At 39.1% G+C, this 19,924-nt stretch overlaps 1 long non-coding RNA gene across 1 annotated transcript in view; it reads left to right on the top strand.

Moving 5' to 3' along the window:
• LOC122689925 overlaps window positions 1-19,924 on the top strand; it is a 351,123-nt gene that overhangs the window by 197,168 nt on the left and 134,031 nt on the right. The window lies entirely within an intron of this gene.

Here is a 19,924-nt window from a genome sequence, read left to right as displayed (position 1 = left end):
TAGTGACTAATTTTGACATACTACAATCTAAATATCATTGTTTTCTACTTTCTTGGCTCCAGTCAGGAAAGGTTTTCCTGTTTAGACAAAATAAACTCTCAGTCCCAAAGGGAAATTATTCCTAGAATGCAAGTGGATATTAGTGATAAGTCATAAAAGTATCTAAAAATATTTTAGTTATGGCTGATTCATGTCAATGTGTGGCAAAAGCCACTACAATATTGTAAAGTAATTAGCCTCCAATTAAAATAAAAAAAATAATTCTTCAGGGTCTGCTCTACTCTAGCAAAAAAAGGAAAACCAAAATCCAACTAGTTCCCTTAAGTATTATGCTGGAGCTAGTTCATTTTTATTAAAACACCTGCAGCTCCAGGACACGATTAAGTCAGGAAGCATGAAATGATTATGTCCTAGTTGCATTGAGAACATTTAGCACCCAGTTTCTGAATGCCATTGCCTAATGAAAGGAATCACAGCTCCTTGAACAAATCATTGACTCCAGCAAAGGCATATGGAAAGTCTAAGATTAGTGTAGAACAGAAAATAAAGGAGTGCTCAAAAAAATTATGTGGGATGGTCAAAAGAGCACAGGAGCCAACTTGAATCAGGCTAATACTGCCTAAACCTGCACAATTGGAGAGTTATATAATTATATAATAATGATTTGGAAGATTCTCTAGGATAAATCATATATTGGGACACAAAGCAAGCTTTAACAAACAAGATTGAAATAATATCTGCAATCCAAAATGATATGAAACTAGAAACAGGAGGAAAACTTAAAATTCCACAAATACGTGGAAACTAAACAATATACTGCTGAACAACCAATGTATCAAAGAAAAAATGGAAAGACAAATTAGAAAGTATGTTGAAATGAATGAAAATCAAACTGCAACATACCAAAGCATGATGGATGCAGCAAAAGCAGTTTTAAGAGGGACATTTATAGCAACAAATGCTTACATAAGAAAAAATGTAGAGATACCAAATGAACAATGTAACTTTATACCTTGAGGAATTAGAAAATGAAGAATACAGTAAGTCTAAAGTAAGTAGAAGGAAGGAAATAAGGAGTAGAACAGAAATAAATGAAATAGAGACTAGAAAGATGATAGAAAAAATCAATGAAAATAAGAGTGAGTTATTTTGAAAGAAACAAAATTGAGAAAAGAGAGGGTTCATATAAACAAAAGTATAAATGAAAGAGGAGACATTACAATCAACACTACAAGAGTTACAAAGGATTATGTGTGCTCAGTCACTTAGTTGTTTCTGACTCTTTGTGACCCCATGGACTAAGCCCAACAGGCTCCCCATCCATGGAATTTTCCAGGCAAGAATACTGGAGTTGCTTGCCATTTCTTCCTCCAGGGCATCTTCCCAGCCCAGGGGTGGAGCCCATGTCTCCTGTGTCTTCTGCATTGGCAGGCAGGTTCTTTACCACTGAGCCACCAGGGAAGGATAATAATAGGCTATATGAAAAAATATATCCAAAAATGTATCCAAAAATTGGATAATCTAATAGACATAAATAAATTATTAGAAACACACAAATTACCAGGATTGAATCATGAAGATATAGAAAATCTGAACCAATAATGACTAAGGATTCTGAAGAATAATCAGAACTTTTCTCCCAAATAAAAACCCTGGACCAGATAGTTTCACTGGTGAATTCCTTGTGGCTCAGCTAGCTGGCAAAGAATCTGGCTGCAATGAGGGAGACCTGGGTTTGATCCCTGGGTTGGAAAGATCCCCTGGAGAAGGGAAAGGCTACCCACTCCAGTAATCTTGCCAGGAGAATTCCATGTACTGTATAGTCCATGGGGTCACAGAGAGTCGGACACAACTGAGCGGCTTTCACTTTCACCAAACATTTAAAGACTAATTAATGCCAACCCTACTAAATTCCTTCAAAAAGTTGAAGAGGAGAGAACAGTCTTAAGCTAATTTTGTGAGGCCAGATTTACATACATACCAAAGCCAGATAAGGACACTACATGAAAAGAAAGCAACAGATCAATATCCCCTGATGACTATATTAGTAGATGTAAAATACAAGGGTACATTATACAATGCAGGGGTATTTTATAATAACTAAAAATGGAGTATTTGTGTGTGTGCTCAATCGTGTGCAACTCTTTGTGACCCCATGGATGGTAGCCCACAACGCTCCTCTGTCCATGGAATTTTGCAGGCAAAAATACTGGAGTGGGTTGCCATTCTCTATTCTGGGGCATCTTCCCGACACAGGGATCAAACCCATATCTCCTGTATTGGCAGGTGGATTCTTTACCACTGTGCCACCTGGGAACCTCGATAAAATGGAGTATAGCCTTTTAAAATTGTGACTAACTATGTTGTACACCTATAATTTATATAATATTGTACATCAGCTACATGTCAATAAAAATAAAGTTGTTAAACGAAAAAAATTCTCAACAAAATTCTAGCAAACCAAATTCAACAGCATATTAAAAGGATCATATACTATGACCAAGTGGCATTTATCCTTGGGATAGAAGGATGGTTCAACACATGCAAATGAATAACTGTAATGCATGATATTAATAGAATGAAGTATAAAAAACATACGATTCTTTCAACAGATGCAGAAAAAAAATTTGACAAAATTCAATATCCTTTAATGATAAAAACTCTCAACAAATTTGTTACAGAAGGAATATGCCTCAATATAATAAAGGCCTTATATGACAAGCCCACAGCTAACATCATACTCAGTGGTAAAATGCTGAAAGCTGATCCTCTAAAATCAAAAGAAAGACAACTGTACCCACTCTTGCCATTTTTATTCAAAGTAGTACTGGAAGTCCTAGCCAGGGCAATTGGGCAAGAAAAAGAAATAAAAGGTATTCAAATCAGAAGAGAAAAATTCTCTTTTTTACAGATGGCATGGTTTGTAACACCACCAACAATTCTTAGAAATAAGAAATGAATTCATTAATATTTCAGGATACAAAATCAACCTTACAAAACTCAGTTGCATTTCCTCACACTGACAATAATATATCTCAAAGAGAAATAAGGGAAACAATACCACTTATGATCAAAACCAATAAAACACTTAGGAATAAACTTAACCAAGGAGGTAAAAGATCTCTACACTGAAAACTAGAAGGCGTTGATTCAAGAAACTGAAGAAGGGAAAAATAGATGGATATATATCTCACATTAGTAAATTAAGAGAATTAATATTTTTTAAATGTGCATACTACCCAAAGCCATCTATAGATGCTTTATTAAAATTCCAGGTTCTGCCTGACTTCAGGCTATACTACAAAGCTACAGTCATCAAGATAATATGGTACTGGCGCAAAGACAGAAATATAGATCAATGGAACAAAATAGAAAGCCCAGAGAAAAATCCATGCATCTATGGACACCTTATCTTTGACAAAGGCGGCACAAATATACAATGGGCAATAGACAAGCTCTTTAAAATAGTGGTGCTGGGAAAACTGGTCAATCATGTGTAAAAGAATGAAGCTACAACACTCTAACACCATACACAAAAATAAACTCAATATGGATTAAAGATCTAAACGTAAGACTAGAAACTATAAAACTCCTAGAAGAAAACATAGGCAGAACACTCTCTGATATAAATCACAGCAAGATCTTCTATGACCCATCTCCCAGAGTGATGGAAATAAAAGCAAAAATAAACAAGTGGAACCTAATTAAACATAAAAGCTTTTGCACAATGAAGGAAACTATCATTAAGGTGAAAAGGAACCCTCAGAATGGTAGAAAATAATAGCAAGTGAAACAACTGACAAAGAATTAAATCTCAAAAATATACAAGCAGCTTATGCAGCTCGATACCAGGAAAATAAATCACCTAATCAAAAAATGGGCCAAAGAACTAAACAGACATTTCTTCAAAGAAGACATACAGATGGCTAACAAACACATGAAAAGATGCTCAACATCACTCATTATCAGAGAAATGCAAATCAAAACCACAATGAGGTACCATATCATGCCATTCAGAATGGCTGCCATCAAAAAGTCTACAAACAATAAAACTGGAGACAGTGTGAAGAAAAGGGAACCCTCTTACACTGTTGGTGGGAATGCAAACTTGTGCAGACACTATGGAGAATGATTTGGAGATTCCTTAAAAAACTGGAAATAGAACTCCCATACAACCCAGCAACCCACTGCTGGGCATACATGCCAAGAAAACCAGAATTGAAAGAGACACATGTTCCCCAATGTTCATTGCAGCACTGTTTACAATAGCTAGGACAAGGAAACAACTTAGATGTTCACTGGCAGATGAATGGATAAGAGAGCTGAGGTACATATACACAATGGAATATTACTCAGTTATTAAAAAGAATGCATTTGAGTCAGTTCTAATGAGGTGGATGAAACTGGAGCCTATTATACAGAGTGAAGTAAGTCAGAAAGAAAAACACCAATACAGTATATTAATGCATATATATGGAATTTAGAAAGATGGTAACGATGACCCTGTATGCGAGACAGCAAAAGAGACACAGATGTAAAGAACATACTTGGACTCTGTGGGAGAAGGCAAGGGTGGGATGATTTGAGAGAATGGCATTGAAACATGTATATTACCATATGTGAAATAGATGACCAGTGCAAGTTTGATGCATGAAACAGGGCACTCAAAGCTGGTACATTGAGACAACCCAGAAGGATGGTGAGGGAGTGGGGAGGGGGTTCAGGATGGGGGGACACATGTACACCCATGGCTGATTTGTGTCAATGTATGGCAAAAAACCACTGCAATATTTTAAAGTAATTAGCCTCCAATTAAAATAAATTTTTAAAAGTTGCAGGTTCATCTTTCCAGAAATACAAAAACCAATCTTAAATTTCCTTAAGACCATAAATGATCCTAAGTAACTAAAACAATCTTGAGAAAGAAGAACAAAGATGGAGGTATCACACTTCCAATTTCAAAGTACAGTAAAAAGCTATATGGATTATTACTGTGCCATAAAATGAGTTCCTGTCATCTGCATCAACATGAAAAGACTTGAGGGCATTATGCTAAGTAAAATAAGCAATATAGAGAAAGCTAAATACTTATGATCTCATTTATATGTGGAATCCAATAAAACCCAAACACGTAGAAACAAAGTACAGAATGAAACATGCCAGGATTTGGCAAAGGGGGAAATGGGGAAATGTTGGTCAAAGGTTACAAACTTCCAATTATAAGATGAATAAGTCTGGGGATCTAATATTCATGATGATGACTATAGTTAACAATATTGAATTAAAAGCTTGAAAGTTGCTAAGAGAATGGGTCTTAAGTGTTTTCACCACACACACACAAAATGTAATTATATGAGGTGATAGATGTGTTAATTAACTTTGAAATCATTTTAAAATATATGTATGTGGCAAATTATTACACTGTGAATACTCTTTAAACTTACAGAATGTTATATGTCAATTACATCTCAATAAAGCTGGAGAAATAAAATCAAATGCAGGGAAAGTCAAAACAGAAAAGAAAATAAATAATAACAATGTCTTATAACTAACTGGATTAAACAAGAATCCATGAGTCTGTAAAGATTGTTGTTCAGTCATTCAGTCCTGTTTGACTCTTTGCGACCCCATGGACTGCAGCACACCAGGATTCCTTGTTCTTCACTATCTACCAGAGTTTGCTCAAATCCATATCCATTAAGTCAATGATGCCATCCAACTATCTCATCGTCCATCGCCTCTTTCTCCTCCTGCCCTCAATATTTCCCAGCATCAAGATCTTTTCCAGTGAGTCTGCTCTTCACATCAGGTGGCCAAAGTCTTGGAGTTTCAGCTTCAGCCTCAGTCCTTCCAACGAAGATTTAGGGTTGATTTCCTTTAGGATTGACTGGTTTGATCTCCTTGCAGTCTAAGGGACTCTAAAGAGTCTTCTCCAGCACTGCAGTTTGAAAGCATCAATTCTTCAGGACTGAGCCTTCTTTAGAGTTCAACCCTCACATCCATACATGACTACTGGAAACACCATACTTTCACTATACAGACTTTTGCCAGAGAAGTGATGTCTCTGCCTTTTAATATGCTGTCTAGGTTTGTCATTGCTTTTCTTCCAAGAAGCAAGCGTCTTTTAATTTCATGGCTGCAGTCACCATCTGCAGTGATTTTGGAGCCCAAGAAAATAAAGTCTGTCACTGTTTCCATTGTTTCCTCATCTATTTGCCTTGAAGTGATGAGACCCGATGCCATGATCTTAGTTTTTTGAATGTTGGGTTTTTAGCCAGCTTCTTCACTCTCCTCTTTCACTTTCATCAAGAGGCTCTTCAGTTGCCCATTGCTTTCTGCCATAAGGGTGGTGTCATCTGCATATCTGAGATTATTGATATTTCTCCTGGCAATCTTGATTCCAGTTTGTGCTTTATCCAGTCTGGCATTTCACATGATGTACCCTGCATATAAGTTAAATAAGCAGGGTGACAATATACAGCCTTGACATCCTCCTTTCCCAAATTTGAACCATTTCATTGTTCCATATCTGGTTTTAACTGTTGCTTCTTTACCTGTATACAGATTTCTCAGGAAGCCAGTAATAAGGTGGTCTGGTATTCCCACCTCTTTAAGAATTTTCCACAGTTTGTTGTGATCCACATGATCAAAGGCATTAATGTAGTCAATGAAGCAGAAATAGATGTTTTCTGGAATTCTCTTGCTTTTACTATGATCCAATGGATGATCATAATTTGTTCTCTGGTTTCTCTGCCTCTTCTAAATCCAGCTTGTACATCAGGAAGTTCTCAGTTCATTTTCTGTTGAAGCCTAACTTGAAGTATTTTGAGCATTACCTTACTAGCATGTGAAATGAGTGCAATTTGAACATTTCTTGACATTGCCCTTCTTTGGGATTGGAAAGAAAACTGACCTTTTCCAGTCCTGTGGCCGCTGCTGAGTTTTCCAAATTTTCTTGCATAATGAGTACAGCAGTTTAACAGCACTCTCTTTTTAGGTTTTCAGTAGCTCAGCTGGAATTTCATCACCTCCACTAGCTTTGTTCATTATAATGCTTCCTAATTATGAAAGAGATGGGAACACCAGACCACCTCACCTGCCTCTTGAGAAACCTATATGCAGGTCAGGAAGCAACAGTTAGAACTGGACATGGAACAACAGACTGGTTCGAAATAGGAAAAGGAGTATGTCGAGGCTGTATATTGTCACTCTGCTTATTTAATTTATATGCAGAGTACATCATGAGAAACACTGGGCTGGAAGAAGCACAAGCTGGAATCAAGACTGTCAGGAGAACTATCAATAACCTCAGATATGCAGATGATACCACCTTTATGGCAGCAAGTGAAGAGGAACTAAAAAGCCTCTTGATGAAAGTGAAAGAGGAGAGTGAAAAAGTTGGCTTAAAGCTCAACATTCAGAAAACTAAGATCATGGCATCTGGTCCCATCACTTCATGGGAAATAGATGGGGAAACAGTGGAAACAGTGTCAGACTTTATTTTGGGGGGCTCCAAAATCACTGCAGATGGTGATTGCAGCCATGAAATTAAAAGACGCTTACTCCTTGGAAGGAAAGTTATGACCAACCTGGATAGCATATTAAAAAGCAGACACATTACATTGCCAACAAAGATCCCGTGTAGTCAAAGCTATGGTTTTTCCAGTATTTGTGTATGGATGTGAGAGTTGAACTGTGAAGAAAGCTGAGCACTGAAGAATTGATGCTTTTGAACTGTGGTGTTGGAGAAGACTCTTGAGAGTCCCTTGGACTGCAAGAGAGATCCAACCAGTCCATCCTAAAGGAGATCAGTCCTGGGTGTTTATTGGAAGGACTGATGCTGAAGCTGAAACTCCAGCACTTTGGCCACCTCATGCGAAGAATTGACTCATTGGAAAAGACCCAATGGGAGGGATTGTGGGCAGGAGGAGAAGGGGGTGACAGAGGATGAGATGGCTGGATGGCATCACAGACTCGATGGACATGAGTTTGAGTAAACTCTGGGAGTTGGTGATGGACAGGGAGGCCTGGCGTGCTGCGATTCATGGGGTCACAGTGAGTTGGACATGACTGAGTGACTGAACTGAACTGAACTGAAGGCCCACTTGACTTCACACTCCAGGTTGGCTGGCTCTAGGTTAGTGATCACACCCTCGAGTTTATCCGGGTCATTAAGACTTTTTTGTATAGTGCTTCTGTGTATTCTTGCCACTTCTTAGTATCTTTTGCTTCTGTTAGGCCTGTACCATTTCTGTCCTTTATAGTGCCCATGTTTGTGTGACATGTTCTCTTTGTATCTCTAATTTTCTTGAAAAGATTTCTAGTCTTTCCTATTCTACTGTTTTCCTCTCTTTTTTGCATAGTTCATTTAAGAAGGCCTTCTTATCTCTCCTTTCTATTTTTTGGAACTCTGCATTCAGTTGGGTATATCTTTCCTTTTCACCTTTGCCTTTCAATTCTTTCCTTTTCTCAGCTATTTGTAAGGCCTTCTCAGACAACCATTTTGACTTCTTGCCTTTCTTTTTCTTTGGGATAGTTTTGATCATCACCTCCTGTACACTGTTACAAACCTCCATCCATAGTTCTTCAGGCACTCTGTCTAACAGATCAATCCCTTGAATCTATTTTTCATTTCTACTGTATAATCAAAAGGGATTTGATTTAGGTCATACTTGAATGGCTTAGTGGTTTTCCTTACTTTCTTCCATTTAACTCTGAGTTTTACAATAAGGAGTTCATGACCTGAGCCACAGTCAGCTCCCAGCCTTGTTTTTGATCACTGTATAGAGCTTCTCCATCTTCAGCTACAAAGAATATAATCAATCTGATTTTGGTACTAACCATCTGTGTAGAGTCATATCTTGTGTTGTTGGAAGAGGGAGTTTGCTATGACCAGTGTGTTCTCTTGGAAAAACTGTTAGTCTTTGCCCCGCTTCATTTTGTACTCCAAGGTGAAACTTGCCTGTTACTCCAGATATCTCTTGACTACCTACTTTTGCATTCCAGTTCCCCTTGATGTAAAGGACATTTCTTTGGTGTTATTTCTAGAAAGTCTTGTAGGTCTTGATAGAACTGTTCAATTTCAGCAAGGCAAAGGCTAACAGTTTTGCCAAGAGAATGCACTGGTCTTAGCAAACACTCTCTTCCAACACACAACAGACGATTCTACAAGTGGATATTACCAGATGGTCAATGCCAAATTCAGACTTATTTAATTGACGGACAATTACTTTTCAGTGTTGTAGGTTTTGCCATACATCAACAGGAATCAGCCACAGGTACACATGCGCCCCCCCATTCTGAAACCCCCTCCCACCTACCTCCTCACCCCATCCCTCTGGGTTGTCCCAGAACACTGGCTTTGAGTGTCCTGGTTCATGCACCAAACTTGCACTGGTCATCTGTTTTACATATGGTAATATATATGTTTCAGTGCTATTCTCTCATATCATCCCACACTCACCTTCTCCCATATAGTCAAAAAATCTGTTCTTTATATCTGTATCTCTTTTGCCTCCTTGCATATAGGATCATCGTTAGTGTCTTTCTAAATTCCATATATATGTGTTAATATACTGTATTAGTGTTTCTCTTTCTGACTTACTTCACTCTGTATAATAGGCTCCAGTTTCATTCACCTCATTAGAACTGACTCAAATGCATTCTTTTTTATAGCTGAGTAGTATTCCATTGGGTATATGTACCACAACTTCCTTATCCATTCATCTGCCAATGGACATCTAGGTTGCTTCCTTGTTCTAGCTATTGTAAACAGTGCTGCAGTGAACATTGGGGTACATGTGTTTCTTTCAATTCTGGTTTCCTCGGTGTGTATGCCCAGCAGTGGGATTGCTGGGGGTCATTGCTTCTTTCCCTGGGTCATGGTGCACACATTGATTGATTTGCAAATATTAAAGAATCCTTGCGTCCCTGGGATAAATCCCACTTGATCATGATATATGATCTTTTTAATATGTTGTTGGATTCTGTTTGCTATAATTTTGTTAAGGACTTCTGCATCTCTGTTCATCAGTGATATTGGCCTGTAGTTTTCTTTTTTTGTGGCATCTTTGTCCAGTTTTGGTATGAAGGTGATGGTGGCCTCAGAATGAGTATGGCCTTCTTAAATGAAATATGTAAAAAAATAGAGGAAAACAGTAGAATGGGAAAGACTAGTGATCTCTTCCAGAAAATTAGAGATACCAAGGGAACATTTCATGCAAAGATGGGCACAATAAAGCACAGAAACAGTATGAACCTAAAGAAGCAATAGATGTTAAGAAGAAGTGGCAAGAGTTCATAAGATATACAGAAAAAAAGGTCTTAATGATGCGGATAACCACAAGGGTGTGATCAGTCACCTAGTGTCATACATCCTGGAGTGTGAAGTCAAGTGGGCCTTAGGAAGCCTCACTACGAACAAAGCTAGTGGAGGTAATGGAAATACAGTTGAGCTATTTCAAATCCTAAAAGATGATGCTGTGAAAGTGCTGCACTCAATATGCCAACAAATCTGGGGGTCATTGCTTCTTTCCCTGGGTCATAGTTCACACAAAGTTTTGTTTGTGCCCTCCAAGCATCTCTGGTGGATATGAAGTTTCATTTTTAGATGTGATTTCACCCCTCCTACCATCTTGTGGATTCTCCTTTGCCCTTGAATGTGGAATATCTTTTTTTGGTAGGTCCAACATTCTCCTGTCAGTGGTTGTTCAGCTGCTAGTTGCAATTTTGGTGTTCTCACTGGGAAATATGAGTGCACATCCTTCTACTAGGCCATCCTGCTTTTTTAAAATATTAATTAATTTAATTGGAGGCTAATTAGTTTACAATATTGTAGTGGTTTTTACCATACTTTGACATGAATCAGCCATGGGTGTACATGTGTTCCCCATCCTGATTCCCCCCCGCCACCTACCTCCCCATTTCATCCCTCAGGGTCATCTCAGTGCACCAGCCCTGAGCACCCTGTCTCATGCATTGAACCTGGACTGGTGATCTATTTCACATATGATAATATACATGTTTCAATGCTATTCTCTCAAATCATCCCACTTTCGCCTTTTCCCACAGAGTCTAACAGTCTGTTCTTTACATCTGTTTCTCTTTCTCTGTCTCACCTATAGGGTCATTGTTACCATCTTTCCAAATTCCATATATATGCGTTAATATACTGTATTGGTGTTTTTCTTTCTGACTGACTTCACTCTGTATGATAGGTTCCAGTTTCATCCACCTCATTAGAACTGATTCAAATGCATTCTTTTTAATAGCTGAGTAATATTCCATTGTGTATATGTGCCACAGGTTCCTTATCCGTTCATCTGCCAATGGACGTCAAGGTTGCTTCCATGTCCAGGTTACAATAAACAGTGCTGTGATGAACATTGGCATACACTTGTCTCTTTCAAATCTGGTTTCCTTGGTGTGTATGCCCAGCAGTGGGATTGCTGGGTCATATGGCAGTTCTATTTCCAGCTTTTTAAGGAATCTCCACACTGTTCTCCATAATGGCTGTACTAGCTTGCATTCTCACCAACAGTGTAAGAGGGTTCCATTTTCTCTGCACCTTCTCCAGCATTTATTGTTTGTAGACTTTTTGATGGCAGCCATTCTGACCAACTTGAGGTGGTACCTCATTATGGTTTTGATTTGCATTTGTCTGTTAATGAGTGATGTTGAGCATCTTTTCATGTGTTTGTTAGCCATCTGTGTGTCTTCTTTGGAGAAATGTCTGTTTAGTTCTTTGGCCCATTTTTTTAAATTGGGTCATTTATTTTTCTGGAAAGGAGCTATAGGAGCTGCTTGTATATTTTTGAGATTTAATTCTTTGTCAGTTGCTTCATTTGCTCTTATTTTCTCCCATTCTGAAGGCTGTCTTTTCACCTTGCTGGTAGTTTCCTTCATTGTGCAAAAGCTTTTAAGTTTAATTAGGTCCCATCTGTTTATTTTTGCTTTTATTTCCATTACTCTGGGAGGTGGGTCATAGAGGATCCTGCTGTGATTTATGTCAGAGAGTGTTTTGCCTATGTTCTCCTCTAGGAGTTTTATAGTTTCTGGTCTTATGTTTAGATTTTTAATCCATTTTGAGTTTATTTTTGTGTATGGTGTTAGAAAGTATTCTAGTTTCATTCTTTTACAAGTGGTTGACCAGTTTTCCCAGCACCACTTGTTAAAGACATTGTCCTTTCTCCATTGTATATTCGTGCCTCCATATCAGAGATAAGGTGTCCATACGTGTGTGGATTTTTCTCTGGGCTTCCTACTTGGTTCCATTGATCTATATTTCTGTCTTTGTGCCACTACCAATCTGTCTTGGTGATTGTAGCTTTGTAGTATACACTGAAGTCAGGCAGGTTGATTCCTCCAGTTCCATTCTTCTTTCTCAAGATTTCCTTGGCTATTCAAGGTTTCTTGTGTTTCTATACATTCTGTGAAATTATTTGTTCTATTTCCATGAAAAATCCCCTTGGCATCTTGATACAGATTGTATCGAATCTATAGATTGCTTTGGGTAGTATACTAATTTTCACTATGTTGATCCTTCTGATCCATGAACATGGTGTATTTCTCCATCTGTGTGTGTCATCTTTGATTTATTTCCTCAGTGTTTTGTAGTTTTCTATATATAGGGTTTTTGTTTCTTTAGGTAAATTTATTCCTAAGTATTTTATTCTTTTCATTGCAATGGTGAATGGGATTGTTTCCTTAATTTCTCTTTCTGTTTTTTCATTCTTAGTGTATAGCAATGCAAGGCATTTCTGTGTGTTAATCTCATATCCTGAAACTTTACTATAATCATTGATTAGCTCTAGTAAATTGCTGGTGGTATCTTCAGGGTTTCTGTGTAGAGAATGATGTCATCTACAGTCAGAGTTTTACTTCTTCTTTGCCAATCTGAATTCCTTTTATTTCTGTTTCTTCTATGATTGCTGTGGCTAGGACTTCCAAAACTGTATTAAATAGTAGTGGTGATAGTGGGCACACTTGTCTTGTTCCTGATTTTAGAGGAAGTGCTTTCAAGTTTTCTTTTTTAGTGACATCTTTGTCTGGTTTTGTTATTAGGGTTATGGTGGCCTCATAGAATGAGTTTGGAAGTTTACCTTCCTCTGCAACTTTCTGGAAGAGTTTGAGTAGGATAGGTGTTAGCTCTTCTCTAAATTTTTGGTAGAATTCAGCTGTGAAGCCATCTGGTCGTGGGTGTTTGTTGGAAGATTTCTGATTACAGTTTCAATTTCCGTGCTTGTGATGGGTCTGTTAAGTTCTTATATTTCTTCCTGGTTCAGTTTTGGAAAGTTATACTTTTCTAAGAATTTGTCCATTTCTTCCAAGTTGTCCATTTTATTGGCATATAGTTGCTGACAGTAGTCTCTTATGATCCTTTGTATTTCTGTGTTGTCTGTTGTGATTTCTCCATTTTCATTTCTAATTTTGTTGATTTGTTTCTTCTCCCTTTGTTTCTTGATGACTGTGGCTAATGGTTTGTCTATTTTATTTATCTTCTCAAAGAACCAGCTTTTTGTTTTGTTGATTTTGTAGAGTTAGGTTTTTTATTTGATTTTTCTTTTGTTTGTTGAGGTAAGCTTGTATTGCTATGAACCTTCCCCTTAGCACTGCTTTTACTGAATTCCATAGGTTTTGGGATGTTGTGTTTTCATTTTCATAGATTTCTATGCATATTTTGATTTCTTTTTTGATTTCTTCTGTGATTTTTTGGTTATTCAGAAGTGTGTTGTTTAGCCTCCATATGTTTGCATTTTAATAGTTTTTTTTTTCTGTAGTTGACATGTGACATGTAATCTTACAGCACTGTGATCAGAAAAGAGGCTTGAAATGATTTCATTTTTTTTTTAAATTTACCAAGGCTAGTTTTATGGCCCAGGATGTGGTCTACCCTCTAGAACGTACCGTGTGCACTTGAGAAAAAAGTGAAATTCATGGTTTTGGCATGAAATGTCCTATAGATATCAATTAGATCTAACTTGTCCATTGTATCATTTAAAGTTTGTGTTTCCTTGCTAATTTTGTTTAGTTGACCTATCCATAGGTGTGAGTAGGGTATTAAAGTCACCCACTATTATTGTGTTACTGTTAATTTTCCCTTTCATTACAGCCCTAGTTAGCATTCTCCTTACATATTGCGGTGCTCCTATGATCAGTTCAGTCAGTTCATTCGCTCAGTCGTGTCCGACTCCTTGTGACCCCATGAATCACAGCATGCCAGGCCTCCCTGTCCATCACCAACTCCCAGAGTTTACTCAAACTTCTGTCCATCGAGTCAATGATGCCATCCAGCCATCTCATCCTCTGTCGTCCCCTTCTGCTCCTGCCCCCAATCACTCCCAGAATCAAGGTCTTTTCCAGTGAGTCATCTCTTTGCATGAGGTGGCCAAAGTATTGGAGTTTCAGCTTCAGCATCCGTCCTTCCAATGAACACCCAAGACTGATCTCCTTTAGGATGGACCAGTTGGATCTCCTTGCAGTCCAAGGGACTCTCAAGAATCTTCTACAACACCACAGCTCAAAAGCATCAATTCTTTGGCGCTCAGCTTTCTTCACAGTCCAACTCTCACATTCATACATGAGCGCTAGAAAAACCATAGCCTTGACTAGACGAACCTTTGTTGACAAAGTATTGTCTCTGCTTTTTAATATGCTATCTAGGTAGGTCATAACTTTCCTTCCAAGGAGTAGGTGTCTTTTAATTTCATGGCTGCAATTACCATCTGCAGTGATTTTGGAGCCCCCCAAAGTAAATCTGAGACTGTTTCCACTGTTTCCCCATCTATTTCCCATGAAGTGATGGGACCAGATGCCATGATCTTAGTTTTCTGAATGTTGAGGTTTAAGGCAACTTTTTCACTCTCCTCTTTCACTTTCATCAAGAGGCTTTTTAGTTCCTCTTCGCTTTCTGCCATAAGGGTGGTATCATCTGCATATCTGAGGCTATTGATATTTCTCACGGCAGTCTTGATTCCAGCTTGTACTTCTTCCAGCTCCTATGTTAGGTACATATGTATGTAATTGTTATATCTTCTTCTTGGATTGATCCTTTGATCACTATGTAGTGCCCTTTTTTTTCCCTCTTCTCATGGCCTTTATGTCAAAGTCTATTTTATCTGATAGGAGTATTGCTAGTCCTGCTTTCTCTTGGTCTCCATTTGCATGAAATATCTTTTTCCAGCCCTTCACTTTCAGTCTGCATATGTCTCTAGGTTTGAGGTGGGTCTCTTGAAGACAGCATATATAGGGGTCTTGTTTTTGTATCCATTCAGCCAGTCTTTGTCTTTCGGTTGGGGCATTCAACCCATTTACATTAAGGTAATTATTGATAAGCATGATCCTGTTGCCATTTACTTTGTTGTTTTGCATTCAAGTTTATACACCTTTTCTGTGTTTCCTTTCCAGAGAAGATCCTTTAGTATTTGTTGAAGAGCTGGTTTGGTGGTGCTGAATTCCCTGAGCTTTTGCTTGTCTGTAAAGCTTTTGATTTCTCCTTCATATTTGAATGAGATCCTTGATAGGTATAGTAATCTGGGTTGTAGGTTTTTCTCTTTTGTCACTTAAAGTATGTCCTGCCATTCCCTTCTGGCTTGAAGAGTTTCTGTTGAAAGATTCAGCTGTTATCCTTATGGGGATCCCCTTCTGTGTTATTTGTTGTTTTTCCCTTGCTGCTTGTAATATTTGTTCTTTGTGTTTGATCTTTGTTAATTTGATTAATATGTGTCTTGGGGTGTTTCACCTTGGGTTTATCCTGTTTGGACTCTCTGAGTTTCTTGGACTTGGGTGGCTATTTCATTCCCCATTTTAGGGACGTTTTCAACTATTATCTCCTCAAGTATTTTCTCATGGCCTTTCTTTTTGTCTTCTTCTTCTGGGACTCCTGTGATTCAAATGTTGGGGTGCTTAACATTGTCCCAGAGGTCTCTGAGGTTGTCCTCATTTCCTTTAATTCTTTTTTCTTTTTTCCTCTCTGCTTCATCTATTTCCATCATTCTATCTTCCACCTCACTTATCCTATCTTCTGCCTCAGTTATTCTACTGTTTATTCCCTCCAGAGTACTTTTGATCTCAGTTATTGCATTATTTATTATTGATTGACTCTTTTTTATTTTTTCTAGGTCCTTGTTAAACTTTTCTTGCATCTTCTCAATCCTTGTCTCCAGACTACTTATCTGTAACTCCATTTTGTTTTCAAGACTTTGGATCATTTTTACTATCATTATTTTGAATTCTTTTTTCAGGTCGACTCCCTATCTCCTCCTCTTTGATTTGGTTTGGTGGGCTTATATCATGTTCCTTTACCTGCTGAATATTTCTCTGCCTTTTCATCGTGTTTAAATTGCTGTGTTTGGGGTGGACTTTCTGTATGCTGGAAATTTGTGGCTCCCCTTTATTGTGGAGTTCCTCCCTGTGGGTGGGGTTGGACTAGTGGCTTGTCAAGTTTTCCTGGTTAAGGAAGCTTGTGTCGATGTTCTGGTAGGTGGAGCTGGATCTCTTCTCTCTGGAGTGCAATGAAGTGTCCAGTAGTGAATTTTTAGGTGTCTATGGGTTTGGTGTGACTTTTGGCCGCCTGTATTTTAATGCTCAGGGTTATGTTCCTGCATCATTGGGGAATTAGCTTGGTATGTCTTGCTGTGAAACTTGTTGGCTTTTGAGTGGAGCTTGGTTTCAGTGTAGGTATGGAAGCTTTTGGATGAGCTTTTGCCAATTCATATTCCCTGGAGTCAGGAGTTTTCTTGTGCTCTCAAGTTTTGGATTTAGCTTCCTGCCTCTGGCTTTCAGTCTTATTCTTGTAGTAGCCTCAAGACTTCTCCATCCATACAGTACCAATGAGAAAAAATCTAGGTTAATGGTGACAAGATTCTCCACAGTGAGGGACACCCAGAGATGTTCATAGAGTTACATGGAGAAAAGAAGAGGGAGGAGGGAGATAGAGGTAACCAGGACTGGAAGAGGGAGAATCAAAAGGGGAGAGAGCAGTCTAGCCAGTAATCAATTCCCTATGTGCTCTCCAGAGTCTGGACCACTCACCAGAGGTTCATGGAGTTATATAGAGAAAAGAAGAGGGAGGAAGGAGGTGGAGGTGACCAGGAGGAGAAGAGGGGGAGTCAAAAGGAGAGAGACAGATCTAGCCAGTAATCAGTTCCCTAAGTGTTTTCCACAGCCCAGAACACACAGATTCACAGAGTTAGGTAGAGAAGAGAAGCGGGAGGGAGGAGGTAGAGGTGACCTGGGGGAGAAAAAGGAGTGTCAAAAAGGGAGAGAGCAATCAAGCCAGTAATCACACTCCTAAGTAAAAATGGGTACTGAAGATTGGATTCTTAAAGGTACTGAATTGATAGCAAATACCAAAAAGCAAATATTAAAAATCTAGAATAGAGGTTAGACTCTCAAAAATATGATATTAGAAAAACAAAACAAAATCACAAAAATTATAATATATATATATATGTATATACATATATATGAAACTTGCTTTAAAAATAGAGTCCTTTTTTGGCAAGGTAATAAAGTAGGTTATAAAATGAAAATTAAAGGAGTAATAAAAAACTTAAAAATAAAATAAATTTTAAAAATTAAAAAATGATAATATAATATATATCTAGAAATTTCTCTGGAGCTGTTGAGGCCAATGTGGGGTCAGTTCCGCTTCAGATAGTTCCTTGTTCCAGCTTGTCCTTCTTCTCAAGGTAGTCAATGCTAACTACATGGTTTTAATCTGTCACTTCCAAAGCGGTTCCCTGTTCTTTGTTTATTTTGGCTTTCTCTGTTTACAAGTCTCTTCAGTGTCTAATTTCCACCCTGCCGAAGCAGGCAAAGGTGGTCACTTATTTAGGCTCGCTTGTTCAGTTGTGCTGTGGGAATGGAGGAACACTGCAAACAAACATCACTGGCGTGTGTGGGGAGTGCTCACAGTGTCTGGGCCACACTGGGTTTGCCCCCACTCACGGCATGTGTGCTTTCCTGATCTACACTGCTCATGCTCCAGGGTGCCCTGTAGGGTAAATGTCTGAAGTGGGCCTTGGGTTGCGTGCACTTTCCAGGTCTAAGCTGCTCAGGTTCAGGTTTTCGGGTTAACTCCACAAAGGCACAGATTAAGTTAGGTCTGCATTTTGTGCCCTTCCCAGGTCCAAGCAGTACAGGCGACCAGGTGCTTGGCGAGCACTGTTTCTGAGATGTGCAGTGTGTCTTATCACCTCCCTGGTCCTGGACGCTCGGTTTCCTTGGTGCACAGCAAGAGTGCAATCTCAGGCATGCCGTATGTCTCCTCTGGGGAGCTGATCTCTGACTGTGACCCTCCTGGCGGATGTCAACTGTCCAGGATCTCAGGATGACTTCGGTTAGCAATTGGGAGCCTACTCGCAGTTTGGTAGAGGATGTTATCTCTGTGGCCGAGATTGCCCCTCGCCTTCTGACTCTGGCTACCACCTGTCTGCCTCCAGCAGGTGAGGGGCTGGCCTGCAGCTGGCTAGCTGTCCTCTGGTATTCGCTCAGCCCTTTGTTCTGTATGCAGGCCCGATTAGAGCTTTTTGCAGGAAAGTTCTTTTTCTTTTTTTTTCTCTCTCTCTCTCTGCCTATCCCACAGTTTCGGTTGCTATCTCATGTTAGCGCCCTCAGATTGTCCTCAGGGCATTCAGGCCCAGTCTTTACCCTAAGCATGCAGCCTGTGCCTTTCTTTTCAGCCCCTGCTTGCTGCTGGTGGACACAAGCATCTGAGCTACTTCTCTGCTGGGAGTTGCCTTTAGGCATGTATTCCATGGGGTTTTTTTTTCCTCCTGGCTATGTTTCCCTCTGAGATTCCAAAACTCCCCCACAGACCCACCGGTGAGACGGTTTCCTGGTGTTTGGAAACTTCTCCTCCTTCACGACTCCCTCCTGGGATGGGTCTCCATCCTTAACTCTTTTGTCTCTCTTTTTATCTTTTATATTTTGTTCTACCTCCTTTCCAAGAGAATGCACTGCCTTTCTGGGTGCCTGGTGTCCTCCACCAGCGTTCAGAAGTTGTTTTGTGAAATTTGCTTGGCGTTCAAATGATCTTTTGATTAATTTATGAGGGAGAAAGTGATCTACCAGTCCTATTCCTCCGCCATCTCAGGACTGCCCCCCCCAATCCTGCTTTTTTAAATTCCACCATTAGAGAGTCATTTCTTTGGCTTAAACATTTCTCTTCCAAGACATTCAGGGTACTAACTCAACATCCCAAGCAGAGCCCTGGAAGGGATTAAGGAATTTGTAATATAAATAAATAAATAAATAAATAAAGGCAAAGCTCTTTCTTACAGAAGGGTGTTGTTGCTATTCAGTCACCCAGTCATGTCCGACTCTTCATGACCCCATGGACTGCAGAATTCCAAGCTTCCCTGTCCCTCCCCATCTCCCTGAGTTTGCCCCAGTTCATGTCCATTGCATCAGTGATGCTATCCAACCATCTCATCTTCTGACACCCTCTTCTTCTTCTGTCCTCAATCTTTCCCAGCATCAGGGTCTTTTCCAATGAGTAGGCTATTCCCATCAGGTGGCCAAAATATTGGAGCTTCAGCTTCAGCATCAGTCCTTCCACTGAGTATTCAGGGTTGGTTTCCTTTAATATTGACTGGTTTGATAAACTATAAAACTCTTAGAGGAAAACAGGCAGAACACACTCTGAGATAAATTCCAGCAAGATCCTCTATGACCCACCTTCCAGAGTAATAGAAATAAAAACAAAAATAAACAAATGCAACCTAATTAAACTTAAAAGCTTTTGCACAATGAAGGAAACTATCAGCAAGGTGAAAAGGCAGCCTCCAGAATGGGAGAAAATAATAGCAAATGAAACAACTGACAAAGAATTACTCTCCAAAATATACAGGCAGCTCAATACCAGAAAAAAATACAACCGAATCAAAAAGTGGACCAAAGAACTAAACAGACATTTCTCCAA

The sequence above is a fragment of the Cervus elaphus genome, chromosome X, assembly GCF_910594005.1.
Source record: "Cervus elaphus chromosome X, mCerEla1.1, whole genome shotgun sequence".
NCBI lineage: Eukaryota > Metazoa > Chordata > Mammalia > Artiodactyla > Cervidae > Cervus > Cervus elaphus.
The sequence above is the reverse complement of the archived record's forward strand: the minus strand, read 5'-3'. Positions and strand labels throughout refer to the sequence as shown.